We start from the raw sequence: 16,417 nt of genomic DNA on the forward strand, positions 1-16,417 counted from the left end.
AAACACTTCGGTAAAGCATCCTTTGGGCACATTCTGATCCATTTAAAAATCAAGAAAAATATTTATGAAGATAATTAATTCATTGCGTTTTGGATGTGACTATAGGCAGGGAGGATAAAGTAGCATAGGGAAGGACCATGGACAAAGAAAGTTTTGGAAATGCATTTGAAGGGCCAGTATTACTACCATTTGGGGAAGGGGTGGTTATTTGATTTGGTTTTGCAACTGGATTGAAAGGATGGAAGCAACACTCAGCCTATGGGGTAGGTAATGAGTACAACATAACCTGCAATGGAACAGATTTGCCACTTCCTGATTCTGAAACACAATGGGAATCTGATCCTAGCTTTGAAAATATATCTTCACCCAGAAGTAGGTTACCATAAAGAAGATATCCTTCAGCAAGTACTTATCGATCACACACTCAGTGCCAGGAACCATTCTGGGGGCTATTGGTACTACAGTCTATAAGGCAGACATTGTCCCCACCCTGATGGAAGCTTTGTTCAGACAACTCATGTGCAGAAGTCCATTATATTTACATAAAAGATAGAAGATAAATAAAGATAAGAGTAGAGATGCTCTAGTTTAATTAAGTGTAGGGAGCCTGGATCCCTCTCTGCTTCCCCATTCCTTCTGTCCTTTGGAACACAGTACATTGGTACGAAACCACTGTCCTTACAAACTTCACACCGTATTACCATCTCAGGGTTAGGGGATAGCAGTGTCTACTGAAAGGATTAAGTTTCAGTAAATCCCAGAAAGATGTTTGCCAATCATTCTTGTTTTAAACTTTTAGAGAATTATTTATATTATTAAGTTTTCGAATAGTCTAGCTTTATCATCCATTCATCCATTCAATAAATGAGTGCCTTCTGTACCTAAAACACTGAGGATAGTGTGTGAAGAGTTCTTGCCAGGAAGATAGGCTTTTAACACTTAATTACACAATCAATTATTTAATTACGATTGTGTTGAGTGCTATGAAGAGAAAGTACAGGATGCTTTGAAAGTGTGGTGCTGTGAAGATTTCCTTGAGGAAGTGACGTTCATACAGATCACTGGTTGATTACTGGGAATTAATTCGTCCAGGGATTGCAAGTTCAAATTCCTTCTGGGTGGCAGATAGGTAACACCAATGTGTGCGTCTGACTGAAAGAAATACGAGGGCTTTAGGCAGACTGGAGTACCTCTACTGGCCTTAAGGCATTCAAATTCAAGCTTTAAAAATCTCTGGGCTGGCCAAACAAAAGAGGTCTGCCTCCAAAGATGGCTTCTTCACTCTTCTCGGGCACCGAGGCACTCAGCTGGCAGCTGGGAAACAGGGGCTCGCTAGCCGCCCGGACCAGGGAAGCCACTGGCCAGGATGCTAAGCGTGCTGCACTGCCTGGTGCAACTCTTTTTTGTTTTTAAATCACAGTTTTATTCTTTTTTTTCCCAATAAATTTATTTATTTTATTTATTTATTTTTGGATACATTGGGTCTTCGTTGCTACGCACGGGCTTTTCTCTAGTTGCAGAGAGCGGGGACTACTCTTCATTGTGGTTTGCGGGCTTCTCATCGTGGTGGCTTCTCTTGTTGAGGAGCACGAGCTCTAGGTGCGCGGGCTTCAGTAGTTGTGGCTCGTGGGCTCTAGAGTGCAGGCTCAGTAGTTGTGGCGTACGGGCTTAGTTGCTCAGAGGCATGTGGGATCTTCCTGGACCAGGGCTGGAACCCGTGTCCCCGGCATTGGCAGGCGGATTCTTAACCACTGTGCCACCAGAGGTCTGGCACTCTGCTTAGGCTCCCTGATTCAGGCAGGAGGAAGAGCAGGAGCAATGGCCCTGTCTGTTTTGATGAACCGGAAGACAGCAAGCCTGATGGATGAAGGAGAGAGTTGGTCCAACCGGCAGGTGACAAGAGAAGAGCCATATCACTCAAGGCCTCATCGGCAGGAGAGGGCATCCTAAGTATCCTTGGATGCACTAAAGGGTTTTAAGCAGAGAAGTGAATTAATTAGACATAGTTTTAAAAGCTCACTGTGGGGTATTCCCTGGTGGGCCAGTGGTTAGGACTCTGTGCTTTCACTGCCTAGGGCCCGGGTTCAATCCCTGGTTGGGGAACTAAGATCCTGCAAGAACTAAGATCCTGCAAGCTGAGCTACTTGGCCAAAAAAAAAAAAAAGAAAAGAAAAAAAATGTGGTAAAAAGCTCACTGGGCAACAAGATAAGAAAGGATTGGAAGCAGCAGTTAGGAAGCTGTTGTGGTGGTTCCCTGTCTCCCCCTTAGTTTTTCATCCACGTCATGTAAATAACTGTGCTTGTCTTCACGCAGTCTGACGCCTGTATTCCTCACTATAGATGACCAGGTTGGATGCTTCCTTCTTAGTCCCCACTCTGACAAAGAAATCACAGATGTCTGTGCCCTGGAGTGGAATCTTCTATTTGCTGGCTAATATGGCCTTTGGTTCACTTACTGAAACCAAGATGGGTAAGACAGTCAAGCCTCAAGAAATTCCCATGACTGGGGAGAGAGATCCTTAAGCCAATGAATATTAAGTGTGGTGGTACCAGCAATGCTAATATAAATCTGAAGTATTATGAAAGTATGAGAACATGTACCTATCCTGCCAGGGGTGAGGCTTCACTTGCAAATCTAAAAACTGTTGCTGGATTGATCATTTGGTTTAGGATTCTAAAAACAATTCTTCTTTCGAGATGATCTCATGCAGACTTTGTCAATTAACAGATATAAATGTATACGATTATTTGACTTGGTGTGTAAATAACTTGCATGGGTCGTTTGTCCACTCTCTTTGTGACGCCATTCATGGTTCTTGAAGAGCCAAGAAAAAGGCAAGTGCTGTGAGTCAGCAAGTCTCCATAATGTTTATTTAAAGCTGAAAACTTGAAGTTGGGAAAAAACTGAGTAAGGCAGACACATTTGCTTCCTTTTTTAAAAAATGGAAATGACAAGCTCTTGCAACTTCATACTCAGCCTGACATGATGTATTTGTGTTTTTGTTGTTATTGTACAAGACAAATTGGGTGAGTCTTCTGATGTTAAAATTAACTCACTTTTTTTTCAATTTATTTATTCACTGGTATACTTAAGCTCAAAATTAATTTCTTGCCTCTTTTTCTCCCCCTACGACTTTGTGTAAAACATGCTCAAATGACATTAAGGCTACGAATAAAACACTGAGATTAACGTCATTTCCTCAGTGAAAACTACCTTCTTTGACATGGTAATCTTTCGTTTTTATGATGTCTCTAAGTATAGATTCAAAACTCTCTAGGCTTGTATTAAGATTTTATTGTATAGGGCTTCCCTGGTGGCGCAGTGGTTAAGAATCCCCTGCCAATGCAGGGGACACGGGTTCCGTGTTCTGGGAAGATCCCACATGCCGCCGAGCAACTAAGCCCGTGTGCCACAACTACTGAAGCCTGTGCGCCTAGAGCCCGTGCTCCACAACAAGAGAAGCCACCGCAATGAGAAGCCTGCACACCACAACAAAGAGTAGCCCCCGCTCGCCGCAACTAGAGAAAGCCTGCACACAGCAATGAAGACCCAATGCAGCCAAAATAAATAAATTAATAAATTTTTTTTAAGTACTTCCTTACTAAAAAAAAAAAAAGACTTTATTGTATAGCTATTTTGTCCTTGGATGACTGACAGAAAATCTTGTGGTGGTGGAAATCAACTTTTATGCTGAGACCATTTATTTCTGCTCATGATCAAGGGAAAGGCTCTATGTTACAACCTCTAGGAAGGAGGGATATTTCCTGTGCTCTGAATAGGGAACAGAAGACATGGAAGTTTCTTTAACACAAGGATTTGCATCCATGTTCCCATGAATAACAGTGCAGTACAGCTGCGGGATGGCAGATCAGTCCAGAAGTTCGCCATACAGGGTTGGTATCACCATGCCGACTGATTCATTTTCAGAATGTTGCTCCAATGTCTCAGACACAAGCCCAAACATCTCCTAAGCTGCTTTTTCCCTCCAAGTGACCAAACTAAAGGAAAATAAAATGACAGTTGTCATCAGCTCATTTTTTAGCCTGATTTATACCGTCCTTAGCAACCAGAGTACCTATATTAGGGCACATTGCAATGGTTGTCATAACTTTGAAGAAACCAAATCTCTGAGCTTTTCAAGAAATGTGTGTCAATCGTTTGATGGTTAAAAGCATTAAAGCCTAAAACTGAGAGGCAAAATACGTCATCTCTCACTATCACCTTTTTGAGCCAGACAGTTGACAGTGTACAGAGTTAAAATAGTAATAATAACTAGACACTACTGTGTGCCATGTGTTAAGACTTCTAAACATATTTCATTTAATTTGCAACCATAAATGGTAATATAAGGGGACTACGTTTTGATGTTAAGCATGTTTTTGCTTCACTGATACTAAAAGCTATTCTTAATTCTTTAGCACAGTGTCTATAATATAGGAAGCATTCAATTTATTCAAACAAGTATTCACGAATGATTGCCTTAAAAGTGTCTTTAACTGATAGTTCTTCTGATATGGCTATTTAAACGTCTCTAAAGCAAAAAGCAAATTTTGAGAAGCACTAGCAAGGTGAACGTTCCCCTTCCTGCTCTTAGAGGCTTACACATTTATATGACATTAGGAAAGTAAATCACGGGAGGCAGCTGTGGTACAGTGGAAAGAACCAGAAGCACTAGCTTTGAATGCACCACCTACCTCCTGCTCTAGAGTCCTAGCCAGCAGCTGGTTTGGACACAGGAGAGTGGGACAAGAGCCTGTCCCCCCCCCCAGGAAGATGTAGACAGACGCTAGAGTCACATTCCAGTGGACTGAGGGCAGAGCTGCAGACCCAGATGGTCATGTGGGTGTCTGTGCAGATGTGACTCAGGGCAGCCAGGTGTTCGGAGCTCACCACAGACACACCAGGTGCAAGCTGGGGAGGGCCAAGGCTGCCAGGGTATTCCGTGCTCTGGAAAGACTTAGATCCATTTCTCTCTGAACCTGGGCAGCTAAACTGGTAAAGTTCAAACTCCTTAGCGTGACACCAAAGTTCTCTCGGGATCTCACTCTAGCAGAACTTACTTCTCACAACACCTTCAGACATGTGTTCTCTGTCACAACTGAACAGCTAATCTATGGCTCCGGAAAGTGCTCAGTATTTTCCTAAGGCTGTGCCTAGCCCCCGTTGTTTCTACTACCTGGGGCGCCCCATCTCTACCCACTCCCCATGACTTGCCCAAATCCTCCTCACCTCCTTCAGAACCCAGCGACAAAAGCATCCCCTCCAGAGGACACGCCCTGACCCTCCCCCTCACTCCGGACCCAAGTCAGACATTAACTGACTATCCTCAGAAAGCTCACGACACTTTCTTTGTATTTCACATTTGCCTCTTTCTACTTTGACTTAGTTATTTGTATCTGTGGCTTAATCTCCTTTACTAAAATAGAAGTCCTCGGGAGAGGATTTACGTCTTGAACATTTTCGTACTCACCCCAGTAACTGGGCTCGGTGCTTTCAATGAAGTCATTACCCAATAAACACTTATTGAGTTGATTGCTGTCTATATGGCTGCCTTGCCTGTTATGATGAGTGAATAAATAATCGTAATTTGATGCTTCATTATAGGGACACAAGTTATTGGAGAAGAATGACAAAAGTGGAGAAAGCAGACCATTACACTACGAAGTATAAATGGTGACATGTGTATGTTTAAATTGATACAAAAATATGTCCCCAAATAATATTGCTCTTAGTGAAAGGTAACAATATATCTATTTATTATTAACTACACAGCACAGATTTTCTGACAGTCTCAAAGGAATACGAGGAATGAGGTGAACAGAGGGCTTGAAGACAGTAGTTTCAGACTTCCCCTGGGAGTGAGCGAGCTGAGAAGCAAGGAAGCCTGATTCCGTCCTGCAGTGGGATTGTGTCGTTATTATCTATCCTATCATGAAATGCATTGTTTTGTGACTTCAGTCATTCCTGCTTTACTGAGAGCAAATGAGTGAGAGATTATGAAGAGGACTGCTTCACCCTCTCCTGGGGCCTCCACCAGCCACAACGGGGACTCCCCCTTCCCGCCGAGGCATCAGCTTACCAGCTCAGGCTGCTCTGCCGCGCTTCCTTCTTTCAAGGGAAACACTAAGGCCAAGGGATGTTCCAGTGCAGGTCAGGAGGAATTCACCATGTCATCAACCTAGCTAATCACAAGCTCTAACTAGTTGGTTCCATTTATCTGGTTTTCGCGGTTGGGATAAAGTATCTTGTTGGACTGCAAGACCGGTTTTCATTCTGGAAATGAACATTTAGTTCTCATCTGATGTGTTGTCAAAGTCCCCATGGCTTTTGCCCTCGGGAGTGATGGGTGCCCTTGAGAGGCTGTATCCTGCTGCACAGGTAATGCCGGCTCCCATAGCTACCAAAACTCCCAGAGGCTGAGAATGTGGAGCCTTCACACAGCAGCTAGAGAGAGACCAGGGCAGCGCTAGAGCTTTTCAAGTCCCTTCGGGAGCTCACATTCTATGACTCAACCAACACAGCAGTGAAAGAGATTGTCTTTGGAAGGACCTGTGTCAGTTGGCCCTGGCTGACAGTGACGACCTTGAAGGAGAGGTGAACAGACCTCCATTACCTTATGTTAGGAAAACTTTGCCTTCTGAGTAAAAGCCAGGGATTCAAAGTATAAATGGAAACCCAGGCAATTTAAATGAGATGATCTAAAGCATAACTGAATTAGGTAAATCAAATCATGTACTTTCATTCTAAAACTCTATTTCCATTCAATCCAATTACTTTCCTCTATGACTTTGGCTTTAAATGGATGTCAGAAATGATTACCTTGGATTCCTGCTCTCCCACTCCTGCCCCCTCAGCTTTCATGGTAAAGGTGCAGTGGTTAAGTGATTGCAACTGATAAATGCAAGTGTCTCCCCTTCAACACAGGGGCAGACACTAGCTCTCATGAAAGTTATTAACCTTGCTTATGAATGGACATAAACATATGTGGCAAGATGGAGGTTTCACAGCTTCAGCTGGCTCTGTGGACATAGATTTGCTCTAGACTAAAGTCCCAAATCAGTCAAATGTAAGCTAACTGTAAAAACATCACAGTTGTTACATGTATTGGGCTTTATAGAGATAAAATTTATAGAGATTAAATTCTCTCAAGCTTTGAGGTTAGAGATTTTATGAAGCACCTGGAAGCTTTGAAAAATACGATGCTCAGGCCCTACCTTACATAGAATCAAACTCTCTCCCATGATGTGGCCTGGGTGTTGGAATTCCTCAAAACTCCCTAAATGACTCTAATAAGCAGTGAGAATTGAACCTGATACAGTTCAAGCTGTAGCACAAAATGCAGATTGAAGAGGTGTTATGTGCAGAAAACAGAAAAAATAACAATTTAAATTATTATTAACAGAATTAAGAGAACTAATCTCCTAATTAACTAAACTGACCTCTATCCTAGGCACTTCAAATAAATTCCTAAATGTCCAAGTCCCCAAATGGCCATTTTGGGGACAAAAAGAGAGCTAAGCATTTTATTTGTGCAGACTATGTGATGTAGTACCGTAGAGCAAAGGGACTTCTTAAGGTCACTTTTCTGAAGATAGCTTGGACTGAAAGACAAGGAAGCCTGGCAGGAAAGGAGGGGGGGACTGTTGACTCAAGGTGGTACCAGTAGCAGAGCTGCCCTGCTCCCTCATCACACACAGGAGGGGTGGGGCTTTCTGGGCCCGCATTTCGTGAAAGTTCTTCACTAGTTCACAGGGAAGAAATGGGCCTTTCCTTAGCCCTGCAGGAGTAAATTCTCTAAAGAGCTTAGTGAGGCCTTTTACACCCAGAAGACATTATTCCTGTATCCGGCGTCCTCCTTCCATTGTCTGCAGTGCTCAACTGACCAGCAGGAATTGGAACACTTTATTGACATGACCAAGGCCGTCCCTTCACCTGGGATGACTCCACTTTTGGAAGCTCCACTGTGTCCAGCTTCGTTATGGTCCCTGATGAGAGCTTCATCGGCTTCCAGGAAAGGATTGAATCACACCCATAGGATTGGGCTGAACAGTTACTGTTATTTTTTATTTCCAGGGAATTGTTTTTTAAAGTTAATCTTATTGCCACAACTATAAAACCGATTTTGAGACATGATAGGATATCTGAAAGTTAACTAAATTTAGTGATGTGCGTATAACATCTCATATTAGGACATTTTCTTGAGTAACTCAAACTTTACTATGTAGTCCCGCCAGATGGGAAATGGGCCCTATTCCTGCACAAGGTCCAGAAGACGGTGGTTCTCAGACTCTAAGACACTTTATAATCATCTGTTGGATTTGAATTTGCCTTTAAAAGCCACACTCCAGATGACTCTAATGTAGTAGACAGTCCTCAGACCCCAAATGTGGGAGATGAGTACAGGGACCCTGTTTGTGTCTGTGTGTTTTTAATAAATTTTTTTTTAACATTTTTTATCTTTACTTATTTACGTTTTTGGTTGCGTTGGGTCTTCGTGGCTGCGTGCAGGCTGTCTCTAGTTGCAGTGAGCGGGGGTTACTCTTCGTTGCGGTGCGCGGGCTTCTCATTGTGGTGGCTTCTCTTGTTGCAGAGCACAGGCTCTAGGTGTGCAGACTTCAGTAGTTGCGGCGCTGGGCTCAGTAGTTGTGGCTTGTGGGCTCTAGAGCGCAGGCTCAACAGTTGTGGCGCACGGGCTTAGTTGCTCTGCGGCTTGTGGGATCTTTCCAGACCAGGGATTGAACCTGTGTCCCCTGCATTGGCAGGCGGATTCTTAACCACCGTACCACCAGGGAAGTCCCTGTTTGTGTGTTTTGAACACAGGACAATGACCACAGTATCAGTTACCTCTGACAATGGTCTCCTGAAAACGAATAGGATTCTTTTAGTCAGGACCTTATTATTCATGTTAACAATGTGAATGTGTTTCTGAGGCATCACAGCCCAGCGTAAGCCTCTAAAGAAAATAGTAAGAAAACCATTATCTTTAACTGAGGGATACCCACGGGGCCCTTTCATCACCACTGTAAATTCCTTTCTCTATGTTCCAACTCCTTGCCTTCCCCCAAACAAGGATTCTACATCAACCTCCTGGGTTATATGATAGGGAGGTGTAGCAATATCTCGTGCTGTTACCGTTTGGATTTTTAACTGTTTCATTAGCTTACATATGGGTCACAAGCATATTGGTTAGACATTTTGTAATTTGCATTTTAAAAACCTGTGTCTACACATAAACCAGTTTAACTTACTGGAGATTATTATTTTTACTGTTGTTATTATCATGATTTACTTTAAATGTTGGTTTTATGAAGAAAAGAGGAGTGCAGTTTTTGGTGGCTTGAACATAAGGACACTAACATAAATATTTGTGGATTGATTGCTTGTCAAGTAAGAGATTTGACTAAATGTTTCACCCGACATCTGAAGAAACTTGATATAGACCAGCAGACTGCAGATGAAGTTCGGGACCCGATTGTAGAAAACGTCAGAGAGGTGAAGAAAAAAATAGTGCTGGTGAAAAAAAGGTTCATAAAGGAAACAGTTATCTGTGACATAGACAGACACAAATGGGATGCCAAGGATGTTCCATAAACAAAGAAGGCTGCTTTTCATAATGGAGAGGGAATAGAATGGGGTCGGTGAAAGCCACCCAAGGTCACTGGTAGGATAGGAGGAAGACCTCTTTTCTCAGCAAATCCCTGACCTGGGGGAAATAGGTTTGGATAGATAAAGAAATAGAGAGAGAGTAGAGACAGAAACAGAGAAAGACAGAGACAGAGACAGAGACAGAGAAGGATGGTAGATAAAATAAGCCTTCTCTAGAGATATAGCTAAATTTATTGAGCCCTTACTATGGGCACCAACAGTCATATGATGCAGGAACTAATTCTGTCTGCACTTTAAGATAAGGCACAAAAAGGTTAAGTAATTTGCCCAAAGTCTCACTGAGCTGAGATTCTAATACACAAGGAAATCTGACTCTAGAAACTGTGTACTAATTGACCCTGCTTTAGAACTGAAGGAAAGATAGCTCACAATATAGGAAGGCCCTACTTTATGTACATCTTACTGTACCTGGCTATCAAATTCATAATCATACCAAGGGCACAAATAAATGGAGAATTAGAAATAGTGATAGGCTGGTTTTTTAAAATGTTAGATTGATAGGATCTGGCAGCTAATAATTACATAAAACAAAGTAAAACAAGGTAAGAAGACTGCTTACCACATCCCAATAATTTAAAATGAGACGATATCTAAACCAGAAATTATGATGCTTTGTTTACCCAGCCATCACCAAGAGAATTAAAACTGACCCAATCTCTGTATGCCTAAATGTTCTCTATATTTACAACAAATGGATGCTAACTGACCTTGCTCTTTCACTCTAAATAAGTTATCCATGGCGGTTGCTTTATCTGATTTTTTTTTTTTCCTTAACATTTTATTATAGAAGTTTTCCAACATACAGCAAAATGGACAATTTTCAGTGAACCCACAGTATACTCAGCACCTAGATTTCAGTGCTGATTTATCCAGCATCTACCTTAGGAACAGCCTTCTTCATTGATATTCAACTTCATCTCTGAGTTATCTCACCATGCCCAGCATGATGCTTGTTATTAGTTTAGTCATTTGGATGGATGCTATCATCCACTATGCCTTAGGCAGGGATAAGTGATGAGCAACTAATCAAGGGAAGAATCCAGAGAAGCAAAAAGGAGTCCTTTGTATGCTGTGCATGTTATTACTGGTAGATTTTCCACGCATAGTTGTGATCAACAGTCACCCGACGATAAAAGTTTTGAAAAGATATCAAGGTTATAACATTTGCGCATCAAGCTAAGATTTCTTAGAATTCTTTCTCCCTTAATATCACTCTTTCCCTTGCTTTTCACCCATGTTGGTAATGGAATGGGATGGAACTCACATGGTACATAAAGGGATGTTTACTCTCACAGGCACTGGCCAAGTAATCCCAAATGCACTTGAACTTCTGTTTCGACAATACTCTCCCCTGCACCAGTCATTTGAACTTGGAGGCCACATTTATAGACACCTCAACCTTTCTCTCTTTAGAAAACCAACATCACCAACTTCACTGAAATACCTGGACATATAGCACGGAAGACACACACCATGAACAACAGCTGTGAGAGCATTGCTTGCCCATCAAAACGATTACTGGTTGGGTATAAATATGGATTGTTAAGGATTGAACTGTGTCCCCCCCAAAAAGATGTGTTAAAGTCCTAACCCCCAGTATCTCAGAATATGCCTTATTTGAAAACAGGGTCTTTGTAGATATAAACAGTTAAGATGAGGAATTCCCTGGTTGTCCAGTGGTTAGGACTCCATGCTTCCACTGCATGGGGCAAGGATTTGATCCCTGGTCAGGGAACTAGGATCCCGCACACCACGCAGTGCAGCCAAAAATAAAAGAAAAATAAAAGGTGGCAGTAAACAGTTAAGATAAGGTCATTAAAGTGAGCCCCAATCCAATATGGTATCCTTGTAAAAAGGGAAAATTTGGACATAAAGACAGACATGCAGACAGGGAGAATGCTGTGTGAAGGAAGTGAGGCATCAGCAAACTACCTGAAGCTAGGAGAGAGGCATGGAGCAGATTGTCCTCACAGCTCTCAGAAGGAAGCAACCCTGCCAACACCTTGAACTTCTAACCTCCGGAACTGTAAGACGATAAATTTCTCTTGAGCCACCCCGTTTGCAGTACTTTGTTAATGGTAGCAGGAACTCGGAGACCTTTGCCTTCGAAGATACGGTATACAAGGCTAGAAGCAGTGGTGAGGAAAAGAATTGACTAGAGAAAATCTCATTATACAAATTTCCTTCCAACTGATGTACCAGCATTCTGAAGATCTCCTTTAACAGGTAAAATGTTTAAAAATATATTTTAAAGTGAGTTTTAGAGACCATATCTCATCATTGTTTTGTTACCACTTTGGCATTTGATTTCGGCTTATTTCTATCTTATTAGAACATGTGAATGTCCAATGTTTTTCATGAGGATAAAAGAGTAAGTCCCACAAAATACAAGTATGTAATAGGTGAGTAGATCTGGATAAGAAATTCTGCATTCTTTCTTGTCAACTCAGCAATGTCAGTATTCTGTTCTTCTTACAGCATATACTTAGGAAAGTAGAAAGTAAGAGAGTAGATATACTTTTAATAGATAATTCTTCACCAAAATTTTCAGAGGATAGTAGAATTTAATTTCCAGTTTTTCCCTACCCCTAGCCTAGAAATCAAGTAAAAGGGAGCAATTCCAGTTCTCCCAGAACTGCAATGTCCAGTTCTTCAGAACTAGAAGGCCTCCTGTGTTTTCATCACTGCCAAGACTTTCCGAGGAATCACGGTCCCTCAAGGATGGCCCGATACTTTGGGCTCTTATTCCTTTCACCAAAACTAATTGCTGCTCAGCCTCCTTCCTTCCAATTCCTGTATGCCCCGGCCCTCAAATACTGGAAGTTCACTAAAGTCATCCAGTTGGTGAAACAGGAAGCGGTTCTAACTCCATGGGACATCCTAAGACGGCCAGATTTTTGACTGTGGCCCAGCCAGCAAACAAGCAGGTCACTACCAGTGCTGGTGTTCTGGCCACCATCACAGTGAGGACACATCCTAGGGACGGTCAGAGCCTCTGGTCCTCAGAGCCAAGACTACATCACACACTTATAGGGAGCCCTTCCTCCCCAAATGGATGTAAACTGGGTCAGAATTCACTGAGCTTCTGTTGACTTTTCTATAACAGTAAAGATAATTCCAGTATTTACCTTTACTTATGTCTTTCTTGAGTGGATATAAAAGTATATTCCATTTATGTGTATGTATATATACACATATTCCTTTTTTTTCTTGCCACACCGCACAGCTTGCAGGATCTTAGTTCCCTGACCAGGCGTCAAACTCGGTCCCCGGCAGTGAAAACGCTGAGTCCTAACCGCTGGACCACCAGGGAATTCACACACATACTCTATCTTTAAAAATTAGTTGAATATTTTGCTTTTGATTGCCATCTGATTGTTATCAATAGATTAATATATATTTATTAAACCGTGTATCCAGCACAGGGCTAGGCATGGTAAGGAATCTAAAAGAAGAATAAGGAATGATCTCTGCCCTAAAGGTAACTTTAATTAATTGAATTAATTGAATTTAGTTAATTTAAAGTTAATTGGGTTCACTGAATAAACAAACCTAAGGCTCCTATCACACTTGAAGTACAATTATTGCCAAAATCTGTGGTAAGTACTGTATAGAAGTATTTAGCTCCAAGTATAACATGAGGCAAAGGAAAGAAGTTGGCTTGACTCCAACAGCCAGTACAAGTTCTCTCAAGGACATCGGATGTGAGCTGCTTTAAAAGAGAAAATTACAAAGGTAGGCTGAGGGGCGGGGTCTGACGTATTAGGTTGTGCAGAACACAGAACACAGAAACAAAGCCATGAAAATGGGACTGGGCATGATCTGGGTTGGGGGAATTAATGCATCTGATCCAAGAAGGCTCCAGATCTGAATGAAGGCAAGAGGGAACAGGTACCTCCCCAACACGTGTTTTTCTTTCTTTCTTTTAGTCTTTGTGTTCCTTCTTTCCAATATTGATTGAAAGCCTGTTAGGTACCTGGCGCTCCTCTAGGTACCGAGGGGAGGAGACAGCACCTCCTGATACGCAGGCTACATTGCAGTCAGGTAGACACAAAGGAACGGTTGGGGGGGCATGTGGGACAAAGTTCTGGAATCTCAAAGAAAACTAAGAAAGAGAAACGATTTGGAATTGGCAGTAAGGATCGAGAAGCAGCTACCCCATCTTCAGGCCCAGGGGTATACAAGATATGGGAGAAACCAGCCAACTTGGGAGGGACGCACAAGAATCAGTGCCCTGAGGGGAAAGCAAAGTTTCAGTTAGATCTAGAAGATGCATATCCTGAAAAGAGGTCAAAGATACAAGGTGTGCAAGGTGTTTTGTTGATGAAAGACAATGATTTATAAAACACCAAGTAAGAGTGCTTAGAAGCATGGAAGGGTAAGAGGTTGGGTCAACCTCATTGTGTTGGACCAAAGAGGAAAATAAAACTCCGTGTGTGTGTGTGTGTGTGTGTGTGTGTGTGTTCACTAGTCAGTTCAAAGTTGGCTTAAGTAAAAGAAATCTCATTTGTGGTTGACTTGTATTTCTTAAATGTGTCTTTTGCTCATTATCCTTCAGCAGAAGGATTGGCTCTGTCTCCCTTCAATATTCACCACCATCATATCTGCCAACAATAAGGCCCCATTCTGAATTCCTTCAGTCCTGCTAGAATAAAATTCTCTCTCCTCTTTGGAAATCCCCTCAGACTCTGGAAGTTTTCTTGCATCCATAAAAAATCTCCACCCAAGATACACTTTTAGGACCAGCACTAGCCAAGAGACATGCTACCTCACAAGACTGGAAACAAGTTCCAAAACCTTCGAGTCTTCTCCTCACTGGCTCCACCAAACTTTTTATTTTCTGGTGCTTCTGGATTGCTGAGAATGGAAAAATACTTGGCAAAAGTTACAATACATCACCAGAACAGAATTACTGTCCCATATACTGAACTTTTCAAACCACTCTTCCACCTGACAATAAACTGAGGCTTGTACTGAGTAACCTAAAAACCAAATGAGTCCGCCCTTTTCAGGCTATCATATGCCCTTATCTTATTTGGTCCTTACAAGAATCCAGTGAAATAGACAGACATAGAAACTGAGGTCAGAGAGTTAAGTCACTGCTCATATTCACATCCATCATAGGTGATTCACTGTAAAGTTAAAGAAGGTTAAATATCAGGGTCCTCCTCTTGCATGGTCTCCTTCGAAGATACTGGAAGGGAAAAAGGCCTGATAATGTGTTTACACTGTCATAAAGTTTCCATAAAATCTGTTAGAATGAGACATATTAGTCATACTTGGTGATTAAGTCACAATTATAAAAATCACTCTTTCTTTCCCCTCCATCAGACTTCTCTTCTTGTTGGATGGCCTTGAGCACTTTAGAATCTAGCTAAGGAAAAGTTGAGTTGGGATATATATATACACATATATATATATATATAATATATATATATATATATTATATATATGTATATATGTAGTGTAAGTTTTATAGGATCCATTTATGTGGTCCAAAGTCACTCATGTGTATAGTAACATGAGTGCAAGCCCCTCTGATGTAGGACTGGCTTTGAGACATGTCCTCTCCAACCCCCTATACACACACACACACAAACACACATACACCCCGCACGCCAAATCCTCCAGCTTCTATAAAAGGAGTGTAACCTATACAGAAAGAGTGTATAGCCCTGGAAATTTGTGGGTATGAGTATGAAACAAATTTTCATATATAAAGAGTAGATTACTCCATTCTTTATAGAAAATAGTACACAATTGTTATCTTCTGAAGAAGCAATTGAAGATCATGCAGCCAAGAAATGTGAAAAAAGGAATATTATAGAACTGTGTCAGGCTAATAAAAATATTGTGTTGTTTTTATAGATTTTTGTAACATATATGACATTTGCCAGTTTTTTAAAATTTGTAATCCTTAGTATTTCTTTTCTCATTATAAATAGATATTCACTTTTGTACCTAATTTTGTATTTCTAATCTGTATTCTTTTTCTTAAAGAAGATCTTTTGCCAAGTTGTATAAGCCCTCAAAATACTTGCAAAGAAACTAAATACTTTAACAAGTCAGACTAACCTTGCAGCCTCTCAGATCTACCCGGCCTACATATACAGTGTCAGAATCAGAAGTTACAGTGGAGAATCTGACCAGTGGTAATTTCCACTAAGAGTAGGTCTTTTTTTTTTTTTTTTCCTAATGACTTATCCATGTTGAACATTTTGATGCCATGAAAACATTGAGAAATTCCCCTTTCCCCACCCCCAAACCTCCACTCCAGTAGTTTTCCTTTTCACACATGCCTCTTCATTTCCTGATTCTGGTCTGGGCTTGAAGCAAAGGTACCTGAACCCAGCCAGAAAAGCTGTTATTACGATCGTTTTGGCCTAACAGGGGCAGGAAATACCAATAACCTTATGTGAGCTATTTCTCAATGAAGAGCCAACCTGAAGGCATAATGTGAGGCCCTTGCATAATTCAGATGATGTTTTGATAAGGTCCGGACAACTGGAAACACCTTTCCTTCTAATCCTTGGAGGCCACTGGGTAGGTAGGGCTCCCCCACAATGAAATGCTGAAATAAGAGACTGTAATAACAATTTTTTAAAATGCAAGCCCCTGAGAAACAACAAATAACTTTTCTGTTGGGAATATTGTTCCAAATACTAATTTAACTGTCAAACAGATAGAAAAAAAAAAAATAAGATTGCCAACAAAACCACAGAAGATGAGGTCTTATTCCTTGAGAAGAAA

This window comes from Eubalaena glacialis, chromosome 12 (genome assembly GCF_028564815.1).
Source record: "Eubalaena glacialis isolate mEubGla1 chromosome 12, mEubGla1.1.hap2.+ XY, whole genome shotgun sequence".
NCBI lineage: Eukaryota > Metazoa > Chordata > Mammalia > Artiodactyla > Balaenidae > Eubalaena > Eubalaena glacialis.